Source organism: Ranitomeya variabilis, chromosome 2 (assembly GCF_051348905.1).
Source record: "Ranitomeya variabilis isolate aRanVar5 chromosome 2, aRanVar5.hap1, whole genome shotgun sequence".
In the NCBI taxonomy this organism is placed as follows: Eukaryota; Metazoa; Chordata; class Amphibia; order Anura; family Dendrobatidae; genus Ranitomeya; species Ranitomeya variabilis.
In genome coordinates, this window is record NC_135233.1 from 508,026,431 (window position 1) to 508,044,877 (window position 18,447).

Here is an 18,447-nt window from a genome sequence, read left to right on the forward strand (position 1 = left end):
TTGGGAGTCTCATGTGAAACAAGTCAGGATGGTATTTCAGATACTTCGTGATAATGCCTTGTTTGTGAAGGGGTCTAAGTGCCTCTTTGGAGTACAGAAGATTTCTTTTTTGGGCTTCATTTTTTCTCCCTCATCTATAGAAATGGATCCGGTTAAGGTTCAGGCCATTCATGATTGGATCCAGCCCACATCCGTGAAGAGCCTTCAGAAATTTTTGGGCTTTGCTAATTTTTATCGCCGTTTCATTGCCAACTTCTCCAGTGTGGTTAAACCCCTGACCGATTTGACGAAGAAAGTCGCTGATGTTACGAATTGGTCCTCTGCAGCTGTTTCTGCCTTTCAGGAGCTTAAACGCCGATTTACTTCTGCCCCTGTGTTGCGTCAGCCGGATGTTTCTCTTCCTTTTCAGGTTGAGGTTGACGCTTCTGAGATTGGGGCAGGGGCCGTTTTGTCTCAGAGGAATTCTGATGGTTCCTTGATGAAACCGTGTGCCTTCTTTTCTCGAAAGTTTTCGCCTGCGGAACGCAATTATAATGTCGGCAATCGTGAGTTGTTGGCTATGAAGTGGGCATTTGAGGAGTGGCGACATTGGCTTGAGGGGGCCAAGCATCGTATTGTGGTCTTGACCGATCATAAGAATCTGATTTACCTCGAGTCTGCCAAACGGCTGAATCCTAGACAGGCCCGATGGTCCCTGTTTTTCTCCCGTTTTGATTTTGTGGTCTCGTATCTTCCGGGTTCTAAGAATGTTAAGGCTGATGCCCTCTCTAGGAGCTTTTTGCCTGATTCTCCTGGGGTCCTTGAGCCGGTCGGTATTCTGAAGGAAGGGGTGATTCTTTCTGCCATCTCTCCTGATTTACGACGGGTTCTTCAGAAATTTCAGGCTGATAAACCTGACCGCTGTCCAGTGGGGAAATTGTTTGTTCCTGACAGATGGACTAGTAAAGTGATTTCGGAGGTTCATTGTTCTGTGTTGGCCGGTCATCCTGGGATTTTTGGTACCAGAGATTTGGTTGGTAGGTCCTTTTGGTGGCCTTCTTTGTCACGGGATGTGCGTTCTTTTGTGCAGTCCTGTGGGACTTGTGCGCGGGCCAAGCCTTGCTGTTCCCGCGCTAGTGGGTTGCTTTTGCCTTTGCCGGTCCCTGAGAGGCCTTGGACGCATATTTCTATGGATTTTATTTCGGATCTTCCGGTTTCCCAGAGGATGTCAGTTATCTGGGTGGTTTGTGACCGGTTTTCTAAGATGGTTCATTTGGTACCTTTGCCTAAGTTGCCTTCCTCTTCTGATTTGGTTCCATTGTTTTTTCAGCATGTGGTTCATTTGCATGGCATTCCGGAGAACATTGTGTCCGATAGAGGTTCCCAGTTTGTTTCTAGGTTTTGGCGGGCCTTTTGTGCTAGGCTGGGCATAGATTTGTCTTTTTCTTCCGCATTTCATCCTCAGACAAATGGCCAAACCGAGCGAACTAATCAGACTTTGGAAACTTATTTGAGATGCTTTGTGTCTGCTGATGAGGATGATTGGGTGGCTTTCTTGCCATTGGCCGAGTTTGCCCTTAATAATCGGGCTAGTTCTGCTACCTTGGTTTCACCCTTCTTTTGTAACTCTGGTTTTCATCCTCGTTTTTCTTCAGGGCAGGTTGAGCCTTCTGATTGTCCTGGGGTGGACTCTGTGGTTGACAGGTTGCAGCAAATTTGGGCTCATGTCGTTGACAATTTGGTGTTGTCTCAGGAAGGGGCTCAGCGTTTTGCTAACCGTCATCGCTGTTGGTTCCTGGCTTCGGGTTGGGGATTTGGTCTGGTTGTCTTCCCGTCATGTCCCTATGAAGGTTTCTTCCCCTAAGTTTAAGCCTCGGTTTATTGGCCCTTATAGGATTTCTGAGATTATCAATCCAGTGTCTTTTCGTTTGGCCCTTCCAGCCTCTTTTTCCATCCATAATGTTTTTCATAGATCTTTGTTGCGGAAATATGTGGTGCCCGTTGTTCCCTCTGTTGATCCTCCTGCGCTGGTGTTGATTGATGGGGAGTTGGAGTATGTGGTTGAGAAGATTTTGGATTCTCGTTTTGCGAGGCGGAGGCTTCAGTATCTTGTCAAATGGAAGGGTTATGGCCAGGAGGATAATTCTTGGGTTGTTGCCTCCGATGTTCATGCTGATGATTTGGTTCGTGCCTTTCATTTGGCTCGTCCGGATCGGCCTGGGGGCTCTGGTGAGGGTTCGGTGACCCCTCCTCAAGGGGGGGGTACTGTTGTGAATTCTGCTCTTGGGCTCCCTCCGGTGGTTGTAAGTGGTAGCGCTGCTGTCTCTGAATCACAGCATTTATCAGGTGTTTTCACTTTTTGCAATTTGGACAGGGCTATTTAGTCTTGCTTCACCCTTTAGTCAGTGCCAGTTGTCCATTGTTCCTGGAGGATTCACATCCCTGCCTGGTCTCTTCTGCTTTGCAGTTCTTTTCAACAAAGATAAGTTCTGGCCTTGATTTTGCTGTCCACATGCTGTGGTCTTATTGTTCAGTTATTTTCCATGTTTTGTCTTGTCCAGCTTGGTCTGTATAAGGATTTGTTTAGCCAATCTGGTATCTCTGGAGATGCAGATATACCCTCCATGTCTTTAGTTAGCTGTGGAGTTTTTGTATTTTCTGTGGTGGATATTTTCTAGTGTTTTAATACTGACCGCATAGTACTCTGTCCTGTCCTTTCTATTTAGCTAGAAGTGGCCTCCTTTGCTAAATTCTCATTTCAGTCTGTGTATGTTTTTTCCCTCTCCTCTCACAGTCAATATTTGTGGGGGGCTGCCTGTTCTTTGGGGATTTTCTCTGAGGCAAGATAGTTTTCCCTTTTCTATCTCTAGGGGTAATTAGTCCTCCGGCTGTGTCGAGATGTCTAGGGAGCGCTAGGTACATTCCATGGCTACTTCTAGTTGCGGTGTTAGGTTCAGGGTCTGCGGTCAGTACAGGTACCACCTTCTCCAGAGTACGTCCCATGCTGCTCTTAAGCCACCAGATCATAACAGTTACTGGTCACTTGAGCAACGGAACGTTGACAAGATGGCTGTGTAGTACATAAGTGCAGAGCTGGCTGCTAGTGCCGGAGTGTGCTTACAGTCCCCGTACACAATGTTGTGCCAGCACGCCTGCATGACTGAAAGCCGGCAGCTCCTGGGAAGCATAAAATCCATTTTCTCCTGGGAACTGCACTTTTAGAAAAGTGACCAGGAACTTTTCTAACTGTTAACCTGCAGATTAACCCTATATCTGCAGGTAAATAGTTCTTTACAGGTTACTTTTTAAAACCCCTGTTCTATCCCATACCACTCTCCATAAGGTCAGCAAAGGTCCTGCAATGTTACCCAAGTTTTTCTCTGCCCCAGTGGGTTCCCAGCTGTTAATGTGTCTCTTCATTCTCTGCTACACCCTGTGTAATCTGCAGTTATCTTGTCTAATTCTGAAGAAATGATGAAACACAGTAGCGTAGCTACTGGGGGGGCAGAGGGGGCCATTGCCCCGGGCCCAGTCACCTGAAGGGGCCCACCGGGAGATCCACTGCCGTGTCTGAGGTGTCAGGGAGAGAGCAGCACAATGCCGGCTGCAGAGCCTCCCTCCGTGCAGAGTGCAATGTGGTCTCACCCGAGGAGTCTCTTCCTGGCAGCAGCAGCAGCTGCAGTTACTTTCTGGCTGTGCAGTGTGTGCACGCTTGGTTTGGCTGAGGCACGCTGGGTCCTAGTGCCGTCCGTGCATCTATCTGGACACTTCCTGGTTCTCCTCACTGTCTGCCTGAAAACTTCATCAGTAAGTGGGGAGGGAATTTACTAGAGTAATTCGATTCAGGCATATCATGGTCACTGTGGGGGTGAATGTGAGAGGATTGTGGTATTGTACGGGCTGAAGTGGGAGAGGAGGACAGGGCACTGTGGGGTAAATGTGAAACGATGGGGGTTATTGTGGGTGTGCAGGGGGACAGGGCACTGTGGGGGTGAATGAGAGAGGATGGTGGTATTGTGGGAGGGGGACAGGGTACTGGGGGTGAATGGGAGAGTTTGAGGGTATTATGAGGGCTGACGTGGGTGAGGGGGCACTGGGGGGCTGATTATTATTATACTGTTTAATGTTATGAGATATTCACTCCATCATATGTGAGGGTATGTGTCCTCGAGGTGTATTGGCAGCGCTTTGGAAGCAGCAGATACCCCGCTCCGCCCAAAGCGCTGCCCCCTGTTGTACGCGCGGTGATTCCGCATATATTCATTGAACACAGGTGGAATCACCACATCCTATTCATAGACTGTTATATTTATCTTGTGGAGACGGAGCATCTCCACAAGATAAATAGACACGCTGCTGTCTCGAAAGACACGCCACATGTCCGGTTACGCAGGTCTGCCACCTGCGTCTATGTACACATAGTGGAGAGGGATTTCATAAAATCCCCTCCACTGTGCTGTAACATCTGGACGCTGCGGATGTACACAGCGTCCAATCCCCAGCAAAAACCCAAGCAATACACCCTGTGGAAACATACCCTAATAGTTGCTGTCTTGGGGGCTGGAGATGGGGAGGTCGGGGGCTTTTTATTATTGCGAGCTGGGTCTATTATAAGTATTAGTTAAACAAGCATAGCAAAGAAGGTTAATATTACTATAACAATGATAAGTATTTAACATAAGGGCGCAGACAGACACTGTATAACTTATGCGACGATCGCATTGCAATCCTCGGACTGGCCCTGACACCTCTCCTGACATAAGCGTGACAGCGTGATAGATTACTATGCAACTGTCAGCCTCAGGTCAGGAGAGCCGACGGTCAGTCCGAGGATTGCAATGCGATCCTCACATGAGAAATACATCAGTCCGTCTGCCCCCTAACAAGTATAACAATACAGTAACCACGGGCTGCATTCTATGTTATAAGAATACATTGCTTATAATTAAATTATTAAAGGGAACATGTCACCCCCCCCCAGGGCCTATTAAGGTAATAGAGCCACCTTCAGTGGCACTAAGGCTGCATTCTGTGAATGTGGCTCTTATGTTTTTGATCCCTAATAACGCTGAAATATTAACTTTTATAAATTGTGTGCCATACCTGTATTGAGTCTGGGGGGGTACGTCTTTTGTCCCCGGACACAACCGCCTCCCAGCCGTCCATCATCCCACCGGGCGCCGATGCCTAGGCTCTCATTTTTCGGGCATGCGCCGTGTACGCTGCCCTGGAGCTCACATCAGCTGGTGTACTGATATCACACCTGCATGTAGCGGAGGACCAAGATCCCGCCCCGCAGTGTGTTATGATTTATTCACACTGTACGGCTGGGAATCTGGCGCTGTGCGCAGGTGCGATCTACTTACATCACTTGATATAAGTTCCAGGGCAGCGCGCACTGCGCATGCCTGAGAAATAATTGCAGAGCGCCGGTGACGGGACAAGAAAGAAAGGAGGCGGTGCTCAGTGGGATGATGGACGGCTGCGAGGCGGCTGAGTCAGGGGGAGAAAACGTACCCCCCGGACTCAATACAGGTATGGCGCACAATTTATAAAAGTGAATATTCCAGCGTTATTAGGGATCAAAAACATAAGAGCCACCTTCACAGAATGCAGCCTTAGTGCTGCTGAAGGCAGCTGGCTCTATTACCTTAATAGGCCCTGGGGGGGGGGGGGGGTGACAGGTTCCCTTTAAGTTATTAAAGGCTTGGGATAATTGTCTGCAGTCACTCTACAGACTGCCAAATCATGATGGGGTGCACCTGCCGTCATGAGACCCCAAGACCACTGGTGTGATCAGGCGGTCATGCGACCAACCACGTTTGCTATTTGCACATGTTGACTAGACAAGTTTGACTTCTCTCAATAGAAGAAAATCGTCACATGACCTCCTGCTCTCATGAGCGATGCTGGGGCCATTATTACTGTACATAGGGGGACTCCTAAATATTGAGTAGGCACTTACGAAGCATTGAAGCCTAACAACTGGGTGGCAGATAGTGCTGTAGCGGCTGTCAGTCTGTCCCTGGGCATCAGTTACAGCCGCCACTCTCTATACACAGAGCGGTGACTGAAAAATGTTGAAGTAATAGTATACACAGTTTGTCAGTCTGGACAAGATGGGAAAAGTGAATGGCTCCACCGGAAAGAACATCCTCTGTAAGTCACCATCTATAACTGTACTGTGATCTCTCTATGTCATGCAGGACTGGTATCTACCACTATATGGTATTACCGTATGGCGGTAATATCAGTGCTGGTTATTGTATAGAGATTTATTTTCAATAACAGTGCGGTCATCTCCTGAGGTTCCCCTATACCCTCCGTAGTTACAGTCATGGTTACCTGGTTAAGGGCCACAGGTGGACACAGACAGATAAGGGCCCATGTGCAATAACAATATATGGGCCCTTTGCAGCCCAAGAACTTCTAAAAATACAAAATTGCACCTTATTTAGAGGTAGAAATGAGCCCCCTTAACTCTTGGGCCCATGTGCTGCCGCATAGTTTGCGCTAATGATATGTCCGCCTGTTAGGGGCCCACTCACATGTTTCGCCCCCCCTGAGCTGAACCCCTAGCTACGCCTCTGATGAAACATAAGACATAGAGGAAAGATGGGAGTTCCGTTGCAAGGTCAGACGACACAGTTTTATTGTAGTCTTTTACCATGGAAACGGATCTTCATGGGAACTGTAGCGTCAAGATGGCAGTAGACTTTTATGGACTGTTTGCAAAATGACATCAGTTTTCATTTTAGATGCAATGTGGCACCTTGAATGGTTGCAAAAAATGGCAATAGTCTGTATTATTGATTTGTCAAAAAAGGGTATTTAAAGAGTTAAAATAAAGAAGGAAGATGTTTGGCATTTTAATGCAGCTCTTCTTTTATAAGGTCAAATGCTGAAATGCCTCAAGGAATATTAGTGCAGATGTCATGTGTCAGCTGCTTGGCCCGGTCCGTAGTTGTTAGTAGATGGAGCATTTATCTCCTGTTCTGCCTCTTCCCATCCAGCAGTGAAGAGTTTAGGAAGGACACAGTGAGATTCCACCAGAAATTGACCTTGCAATTGGAAGTAATCACTTATGCTTCCTCCCCCAAGCCAAATGTTACTGTAATTGAGCTCTAATAAGATAATTATGAGGTTTCCAATGACGTCAGATTTCGGATGACTCTGGGTATTCCGTGCCGTATGAATTGGCTGAGCCGCCTGTTATTCTGCACACTGCGAGCCCTGTACGCAAACAGCAGCCAATTATCTGCAATTAGCATTGGGGGGAATCCAAAAAGAGAAAAAAGGTGGCATCGTACATGACCACATCTGCCAGGAAGAAAGCATACAAATTACAATAGCTCCACAGGGTTATAGGGACATGGAATCTAATGTCACCATTTATTTGCTTGTCTGCAAAGTTCTGTTCTGTTATCTCCGGCTTGTCAGATGTCGATTGTAGTGTTCCTCATTGGGATTCCTGACACAAGGTCCAGAAAACTACCAGCTCCTACTGTCACTACTCACAGGGGCATTCAGATTGTAAAAATTAATAAATATAAAAAAAACACTGGTCAGACTGCTGGGACCCCCACTGATCAGCAGAACAGCTGGTCCTGAATCTCCTCTATCAATGGAGTAGTGACTGATTATTGCTACACTGACTGTCTATGGGACTGACAAAAATGTCTGAGTACGGCATCAATCTCATAGGTATTATATGTAAATGGCATGGCAGAGAGCACACTGGACAATTCCGTCACATAAGGGATAACCCGTAACCCAAACAATCTGCTAGTAATTGCCTAGCCATTAGATAAGTGAAATTGTTAATAACTCTTCAGGATCAAAATATCCCTTTAAGGCAGCAATACACTCTAGATAGGATTTGGCTGACAACTTTACCTCCCAGCCGATTCATACACACGCACGCTTAGCTTGGCTGATCATGCATGTGTTTGTAGAGAGGAGAGCCAAACTTGACGTCTCTCTTGTGTGTCTGGGCCGGAACTGTCGGGACTGTCACCAGTGTTTCAGGGGGAAGAGATTTCGGACCTGAGTAGTTCAGGACACCTGACTGATGGGGGCGGGTCCGACATAAATAGCTGTCTGAGCGGGAAGAGGGCTCATTTGTCAGGGAAATAATTTCATAGAGCCTCAGCTTTCCTGAACTTCTATATTGCTTTTAGACCCGGTGGGAGGCCCTGCTGAGTTGAGCTCAATTGGTCAATGCTGCATATGATTCTACTATTGGAATAAGTAGGTTTTGCCAGATCATGGATTTCCCTGATGGAAGATGTTGGCGGAACACTCAAGCTGCCCCACTGACGTCTGGTCAGTCAGAAGTTTCAATCATAAGATGGTGGCGCAGGACCAGAAGTGTGCTGGGAAGAGCTAAAGATTGTGAGTAGAACATTGGGTGCATGGACCTAACTCTAATAGACCACTTCAGAGCTGAAATAAAAAAAACCTCTTCAACTGACTGTTTTTCAGTGACAAAAGTTGGATTCAACATACAGTATGTGATCCTTTAAGTTTATAGTCTATTGGGCTGAGCGAGATGGGTCGTAATGGATTATTCCCTCCTCGATAATGTGAGCACAGGCACACTCAAATAAGTTGAGCATGCATATGTATGGGGGGTTGAGGAATAAGGACCACATACAGATAAGTCTATGTTGGCCGATATTAATGAATTCGGCAATAGTCTCCTGTGTATAGGGGAACCCAAACGATAATTGCTGGGGGAGTTAAAGATCTGGCATGTCTGATTCTCGACTGCCAATCCTTTTTTTTTCTTTCAGACAGGTCACCGCCTCTCGGCAATTGTCAATCAAGCCCCATTCACATCAAAGGGAATGTTTCTTTTCATGGTCTCTTCACTGGGCACTGTTACCTAAGCACAACATTGTCCCAATAAAGTATCTGTGCTTTTCACTAACAAGAATAGTGAACTTGCTTCTGAATTGCTTTAATAAACTTCAAGAAGTTTCCCCGAGATATGGATCTGAACCTGCTGTAAAGTTCATGATAACGCTAAAGCGATAAAACTCAAGAGAAGACACAAAAAGTAGCTAAAATATAGTGAAATTACAATAATATAAAGTGCAGTATTTGGGGAAGCTAGAAGTGATGAGCGAATAGCACTTTTGCTCGGGTGGTCTCTGAGTATTTGTTAGTGCTGGGACATTTAGTTTTCATTGGCCTCAGCTGCATGATTTACAGCTGCTAGACAGCCTGAGTACATGTGAGGAATGCCTGTTTGTTAGGGAATTCCCACATGTGTTCAGGCTGTCCAGCAGCTGTAAATAATGCAGCTGAGGCGACGAAAACTAGATGTCTGAGCACTACAAGATACTTGGAGACCACCCGAGAATGGGGAGACCAGAGCAACAGTGCTATTCGCTCATCACTAGAAGTAAAATGGATGTCTCATCAGGTCGAGCGCTGTCCATGTGTGTTATTAGAGCAGATGGATCTCTGGTAGCGGGGTTGGCCCACCTGAGACAAACCCCTAATACATGAGTAGCTGCCTTCTAATCCTGCAGCAGCCAGATCAGGTTACTGTCTGGCTCATCACAGGTACCATGGGAAAGTTTTAGGAGTTCCTATGAGGCAATAACCCTTTTATAGTAACTGTTTTGTTCAGTGATCGTAGGTGGCCCCTCTGCTGTGATCTGATCATTCTCCCTGTGGACACTTTCTCCATGTGGCCTAACAGGGTGCACAGAAAAGGGTGTCCTAGGTTAACATATTTTTTAAAGTGAACCTGACGGGATACATGCTGCCGATTCCACGGACATGTATTAGACACTGGCTGTACGGACACCTATCAGACGCCGGCTGCACGGACACGTATCAGACCCTGGCTGTACGGACACGTATCAGACGCTGGCTGTACAGACATGTATAAGATGCTGGCTGTACATACACGTATCAGATGCTGGCTGTACGGACACATATTAGACACTGGCTGAATGCATATGTATCAGATGCTGGCTGTAGGATCTCACCAGGTATGTTTAACTCAAAAATGCTGCGGATTTTAAGAAAAAAACAAACATAAAAATAAAGATAAAAAGTAACAAATTTTATTATAAAAAAAGTATTTATACACTGAAAACTAACAACAGAATAACACAATGACCAAGTAGACCATTTTGGAACATAGGTGTAAAGCAGGGGTGGGCAATTAATTTTCCCGAGGGGCCACATGAGAGACCATGACTGTTGTGGAGAGCCAAACTAATTGCTTGAAATTAATTCTACTCAATATTAATTTATTAATATTGATTGTATCACTTAATATTGAGCATAAGTAAGTATGCTGACACCCCCTATATATCTTTGAACCCCCCACAGCCCCTTATATACAGCATGAGCCTCACACAGCCTACTACATATGCAGCATGAGCCTCACACAGCCTCCCTATATACGGTGTGAGCCCCACACAGCCTCCCTATACACGGCGTGAGCCCCACACAGCCTCCCCATGTACAGCATGAGCCCCACACAGCCTCCCGATATATCTGGAGGCCCCTCCTCAGATATCTGGAGGCCCCTCCTCCACCAATGCTGACTGCGGGAGACAGCGAGCGAGCGGGCGGGCACGGTGTGGCCCTCAGGTTTTCAGCCCCACAGATGTCTCGGTCCGTGGGCCGGACTGAGACAGCCAGAGGGCCGGATGTGGCCCACGGGCCCTGCTTTACCCAGGTTTGGTGTAAAGCAATATGACCCACAGTATTTAAAGGGACTCTGTCACCTGAATTTGGAGGGAACAATTTTCAGCCATAGAGGCGGGGTTTTCGGCTGTTTGATTCACCCTTTCCTTACCCGCTGGCTGCAATATTGGATTGAAGTTCATTCTCTGTCCTCCGTAGTACATGCCTGCACAAGGCAATCTTATAATTTTATGGGTAGGTTAATTTTAACAATGATAGAATATCAAAAATAAAATCCACAAAATCACGTTGTATAAATAATATAAATGTATTTGCATTTTGCAGTGAGAAATAAGTATTTGATTCCTCTGGCAAACAAGACTTATTACTTGGTGGCAAAACCCTTGTTGGCAAGCACAGCAGTCAGACGTTTTTTGTAGTTGATGATGAGGTTTGCGCACATGTCAGGAGGAATTTTGGTCCACTCCTCTTTGCAGATCATCTCTACATCATTAAGATTTTGGTGCTGTCAGTTGGCAACTCGGAGCTTCAACTCCCTCCATAAGTTTTCTATGGGATTAAGGTCTGGAGACTGCATGACCTTAATGTGCTTCATTTTGAGCCACTCCTTTGTTGCCTTCCCTGTATGTTTTGGGTCATTGTCTAGGTGGCAGACCCAGCCATGGCCCATTTTTTTATGTCATGGCAGAGAGGAGGTTGCCACTCGGGATATTATGGTACATGGCTCCATCCATTCTCCCATTGATGCAGTGAAGTAATTCTGTGCCCTTAGCAGAGAAACACCCCCAAAACATGTTTCCACCTCCATGCTTGACAGTGGGGATGATGTTCTTTGGGTCATAGGTAGCATTTCTTTTCCTCCAAACAAGGCAAGTTGAGTTAATGCCAAAGACCTAAATTTTTGTCTCATCTGCCCATAGCACCTTCTCCCAGTCACTCACAGAATCATACAGGTGTTCATTGGTAAACTTCAGAAGGGCTTGCACATGTGCCTTCTTGAGCAGGAGGACCTTGCAGGCACTACGGTGTAATGTGTTAGCAATGGTTTTCTTGGGGACTATGGTCCCAGCTGCCTTGAGATCATAAACATGTTCCCCTGTTTAGTTTTAGGCTGATCTCTCGCCTTCCTTACGATCAAGGTTACCCCACGAGGTGAGATTTTGCATGGTGCCCCAGATCGATGTTGACTGACAGTCATTTTGAGTTTCTTCCATTTTATTACTATTGTACAAACAATTGTCTCCTCATCCAGCATCTTACTTATGGTTTTATAGCCCATTCCAGCTTTGTGCAGGTCTATGATCTTGTTTTGACATCCTTAGAAAGCTCTTTGGTCTTGCCCATGTTGTAGAGGTTATTGTCTGACTGATTATTTGAGTCTATGGACAGGAGTCTTTTATAAAGGTGACTATGTAAGACAGCTGTCTTTATTGCAGGTAACAAGTTGATTAGGAGTGTCTAACTGGTCTGTAGGAGCCAGAACTCTTAATAGTTGGTAGGGGATCAAATACTTATTTCTCACTGCAAAATGCAAATAAATTTATATAATTTATACAATGTGATTTTCTGGATTTTACTTTTTGATATTCTCTCTCTCAATGTTAAAATTAACCTACACTTAAAATTATAGACTGTTCATATCTTTGTCAGTGGGCAAACTTACAAAATCAGCAAGGGATCAAATATTTTCCCCCCCATTATATACACATATATACAGCATATGTTATACATGGTAGTGTGGGACCTGCAGAGTCACACACTTTGAAAGGTGTAAGCTCGCCATAAACAGGGGGCTCCCCTCTCTAATAATTCCCCCATTCCCAAATACCTTATTTTGCTGCATCTTGACTGTAAGATGATGCTGGAATGTGAAGACTTGCTTTACTTGTCTCTTTACACCTCCAAGGGCAGACATTTTCAGGTTGTGTTTCTATCATTATGTACAGAAGAATAGACCACAATTACACAATGTTCCTTTATTACCACCAGTGGAAAAGCAAATATGGAAGCCATCACCATCAATAATTACATTTATTCTAAGGTTTGCCACATATAAATGCTGAAATACATTACAATGGTGTATGTGTAACAAAAAAATGCAATATATTTATAAATCCTCAGCTGTAGAAACGGAACGGCATCCCGAGTACCACATTACATATGAAGCACCAAGGTACCAGCACTACACACCTATACACCACAGGAGATATACAGACACTATAGATACAGATCATATACGACTACGCAGCAACTACACGCACTCTGTGCACAGAAGGTCAGAGATAAGAAAACCCCCTTCATAAATATTTCAAAATCTAGAAAGTTACCATTAAAAAAGAACTGTAGTTACAAATGATTGTTTCCTGTACAGAGGTGGGTTCCTCAGGGGCAGTACTGTGTGGTCATGTTTCCTGTACACAGGCAGGTTCCTCAGGGGCAGTACTGTGTGGTTGTTTCCTGTACAGAGGCGGGTTCCTGAGAACTGTGTGGTCATGTTTCCTGTACAGAGGCTGGTCCCTCAGGGGCAGTACTGTGGTCATGTTTTCTGTATGAGGTGGGTCCCTCGGGGGCAGTACTGTTTTCGTGTTTCCTGCACAGAGGGGGGTTCCTCATGGGAAGTACTGTGGCCATTTCCTGTACACACACGGGCCCTCAGGGGAAGTACTGTGGGGTCATGTTTCCTGTACAGAGGCGGGTTCCTCGGGGACAGTACGGCATGGTCGTTTCCTTTACAGACACGGCCCCTTAGGGGAAGTACTGTGTGGTAGTGTTTCCTGTACAGAGGTGGGTCCTTAGGGGAAGTACTGTGTAGTCGTGTTTCATGTACAGAGAGGGGTTTCTCAGGGGGAAGTACTCTGTGGTAGTGTTTCCTGTACAGAAGGGGGTTCCTCAGGGGAAGTACTGTGTGGTAGTGTTTCCTGTACAGAGGGGGTTCCTCAGGGGAAGTACCGTGGGGTCATGTTTCCTGTACAGACACGGGCCCTCAGGTGAAGTACTGTGTGGTCGTGTTTCCTGTACAGAGGGGGGTTCCTCAGGGGGAAGTACTCTGTGGTAGTGTTTCCTGTACAGAAGGGGGTTCCTCAGGGGAAGTACTGTGTGGTAGTGTTTCCTGTAGAGGGGGTTCCTCAGGGGAAGTACCGTGGGGTCATGTTTCCTGTACAGACACGGGCCCTCAGGTGAAGTACTGTGTGGTCGTGTTTCCTGTACAGAGGGGGGTTCCTCAGGGGGAAGTACTCTGTGGTAGTGTTTCCTGTACAGAAGGGGGTTCCTCAGGGGAAGTACTGTGTGGTAGTGTTTCCTGTACAGAAGGGGGTTCCTCAGGGGAAGTACTGTGTGGTCATGTTCCTGAGACCTGGTCTACTACAGGACATTAGAATTTGTTGTTTTCTGAGCACAGACACACAACTGATTCAGTGGCACCACATAAAGGACAGATCAGCAGTGTAGTCCTGGAGAATGCCTGGCATCGCAGGGGGAGAGCAGCCTGACAACGACCTGCAGATTCCTCCCTTCTATCTGGTGCTGATCTGGTGCTCAGGCTATAAACAGGTTGCTATAGGGCATCAGTCAGTTGTGGACATACTAACAAAGCGAATCTCAGATTAATCGTGTCGCTACCTTAAAGTGAATCTCCACCATGTTATTTTTTTAAATAGATTATTATGCACTGATTTTTTGACCTAACGAAGGGTGGGATCACAAAGTAATGCCATATCCAAATCCTAGGTGGGAAACCATCTTACCATGATAACATTTCCTCTGCCTGCGACCTCTAAATGTGTAATAATCCATTATGGCAGAGCTGACAGACTAGCGGAAAATCAACAAAAGTCACAACTTCTGCACAATTCATAGTTGCACAAAAATGTTTAAAGTTGTTTCCTGCCAGAAAACCGGCAAAAACAAGGTCATGAAATGGGGCCTACGGCTATGTGCACACAGCTTCTTGAGGTTTGTTTTTGGGCAGAAACTCTCCAAATCTCAAAACTCCTTAAATACTGAGTTTCCCACAGTTTCTGCTCCGAAAACTCCACAAAGACTGTGGACAGAACCTAAGAGCGGAGATGATGACATTAATCCGCACACGCTGCTGGACCCAAAGGCAAAGTTGGAAATTCACCAAGACTGATGCCAAACACGAGGCGAGGAAGGGACATGTAGACCAGTAGGGCTAAACTTGGGAGTTCTCCTCTGTCCCGTTACAGAACAGTCGCATTTTTAAGGTGGAACCGTGACAACCCCCCATTCATAGAAATGCACAGAAATCGAATGACGCGGACAGAGAGCCGTTTGGAAGGTTAAGACTTCTATAAAAGATAGGAAATGTCAGATGTCTGACTACACTGCTCCTGCAAAAAATACTGGCTTTTAAGACGACGGTGTCCTTAGTGTACGGGAGTGCAGACTGGTATCCATCTCCAGCACAAGGAGTACATTCCAAAATAATATATTCAGAATATCAATACATATAAGAAAGGTAAAATATTACAATTCACGGTAATGTCAAGACTACAACTCCCAGCATGTCAGCAGTTGTAGGTCTGCACAGGAAGGAGTCCACTGATGTGCAGTGTGAGCACACAGCACCACCTTCTGGTGATGAGAGTGTATTACACCCACTTTTCATTACAGGTTGTTCTGTGCCCTGACATTTCTGATAAAGTAACTTTTACACCTACTAAACAATTAGATAAAATGAACGTCTGATCATGTATTAAAGCTCTCTCAACCCCCTGGCAGTAAAACGTACCATATTATAAATGGCCATGCTGGATCAGTCTGGGCAGGATTTGCTCACAGTTGGTGGATCCCCATTTTGGCTAATAATCAGAATGAGATGCAAAATGGGGAACTCCATCTTACATGTACAGGAAAGAAAAACATTTTACAAGCTATTTTTTGTCCAATTTACAATGACCAAGCGCCACCTGCATCACACTGCGATGAGCTTTGGATGCATAAAACAGATATTGACCTAGAAGCATTAAAACATTTTGTATACATTACTCATAAAATAAATGGTAAAATGCTGTACCAAGCAATGACCCGGGCAGGAGACATGGGACATTATTAGAAGCACCGCTCTCCGCACTACTAGTGTCAGTGCTCCGTGTAGCCAGAAAACTGCAGCACAAGCCTGCCATCCAGTGGCCATAGTGGTGAACTGCTGTTCACGGAATTATTCCTTTATAATTGATATTATGGAGTCCAATGCAACACTTATATTTTACTCCATCCGCTCCCATCAGGGACTACATTCTGTATGGTGCCTCGTTCTTGCCCCGGTTGGTCCTCCTGGTTTTATTCTAAACCAGCGGAAAGTTCTTTCTGAAGAGCTGAAATCTTAGTGCAGGCAATCTCATCAGACTGGCTAAGCTGCTGACAATTCCTGTTACTTTAATATCAGGATGAACTGTAATGTGCTTTTATAGTTTCTTTAATATCCCATGATTAGTAGGTATAACCAGCAGTCGGACCCCCAACACTAATAGGAAACATGTCGGAGATCCCTGCTCGTATGATGGACCTGTGCAGGTGCATTATGGGACAGCAGGTTTTCTTCTCCTACGAGACGCTGCCTCAGGAAAACTATCCCTTAAAAGAGAACCAGTCATCATACTATGATGCAGGAGCGGCTGAGCGGAGTGATATATGCCTTGTGTGGGAAAAGATTCAGTATAATCGGCTCTATTAACAGAAATCCCTGCTCACTCTGGGCTTAAGAGTCCAGGGGGCGGGCGTAATCAGTGAGAGACCGCCTCCACACACTAGTATATACAAAAACAGCTGTCATTCATGAATAGGACCGCCCACTGGACTCCTAAACAGAGAATGAGCAGAGATTTCTAAGAAAATAGAAGTTATACTGAAGCTTTTCCCACAAATTGTACTGCTCCGCTCCCACGGCTCTATAACATGCTGCTGATAGGTTATCATGCTTTGGCCAATTGGACAGGTTTCCTTTAAGGAATAAAAATGGTGGGCTGGGTGAGATGGTTTGGACAAGGCTCCTGGAAAGCTCTAGTTCTCCGAGCAGAAACACAGCTGAGGCATGATGTCTGATACACTATGCTCCATGGGATTCATAGCACCTGGCAATGAAGGGCCTGACCACCCACCCTGAAAAGACCCCTCATCCAGCTAACCAGAGCCCCACTGTGTGCTGGGGTAGAGCAGACACTCGGGAATGGGGACGTCTGCAGGGGCGGCCCGGGCTGGCTCTGGACTTACAGGCAATACCTAGAAATGCCAGGAGACAGTAGTCTTCCTTCCGGAGAACGACTTTTCTCACAAGGTACATTGCCTTTAAGACCCATATCACTGCTGAAAGTCCACAAGAACAACCCACATCTGGGAAAATTAAATAAGAAATTGTAAGACTAAGGTCGGGGTCACACGGGCATAGATTCTCTCCAAGAGAAAGGGATCCACTAGTGTGATCCTATGTTCTGGGATAAGAGAATGGGATCCACTATGGTAATGACACTGCGATCTGAGTGTGATCCTATGTTCTTGGATGAGAGAATGGGATCCACTATGGTAATGACACTGCGATCTGAGTGTGATCCTATGTTCTTGGATGAGAGAATGGGATCCTCTATGGTAATGACACTGCGATCTGAGTGTGATCCTATGTTCTTAGATAAGAGATCGCAGTGTCATTACCATAGTGGATCCCATTCTGAGTGTGATCCTATGTTCTTAGATCAGTGTCATTACCATAGTGGATCCAATTCTCTCATCCAAGAACATAGGATCACACTCAGAATTGGATCCACTATGGAAATGACACTGCGATCTCTTATCTAAGAACATAGGATCACACTCAGATCGCAGTGTCATTACCATAGTGGATCCCTTCCTCTCATCCAAGAGCATTGGATCACACTCAGATCGCAGTGTCATTACCATAGGGGATCCAATTCTCTCATCCGAGTGTGATCCTATGCTCTTGGATGAGAGGAAGGGATCCACTATGGTAATGACACTGCGATCTGAGTGTGATCCTATGCTCTTGGATAATAGAATGAGATCCACTATGGTCATGACACTGCGATCTGAGTGTGATCCTATGTTCTTGGATGAGAGAATGGGATCCACTATGGTAATGACACTGCGATCTGAGTGTGATCCTATGTTCTTGGATGAGAGAATGGGATCCACTATGGTAATGACACTGCGATCTGAGTGTGATCCTATGTTCTTGGATGAGAGAATGGGATCCTCTATGGTAATGACACTGCGATCTGAGTGTGATCCTATGTTCTTAGATAAGAGATCGCAGTGTCATTACCATAGTGGATCCCATTCTGAGTGTGATCCTATGTTCTTAGATCACAGTGTCATTACCATAGTGGATCCCTTCCTCTCATCCAAGAGCATTGGATCACACTCAGATCGCAGTGTCATTACCATAGTGGATCCAATTCTCTCATCCGAGTGTGATCCTATGCTCTTGGATGAGAGGAAGGGATCCACTATGGTAATGACACTGCGATCTGAGTGTGATCCTATGTTCTTGGATGAGAGAATGGGATCCACTATGGTAATGACACTGCGATCTGAGTGTGATCCTATGCTCTTGGATGAGAGAATGAGATCCACTATGGTCATGACACTGCGATCTGAGTGTGATCCTATGTTCTTGGATGAGAGAATGGGATCCACTATGGTAATGACACTGCGATCTGAGTGTGATCCTATGTTCTTGGATGAGAGAATGGGATCCACTATGGTAATGACACTGCGATCTGAGTGTGATCCTATGTTCTTGGATGAGAGAATAGGATCCTC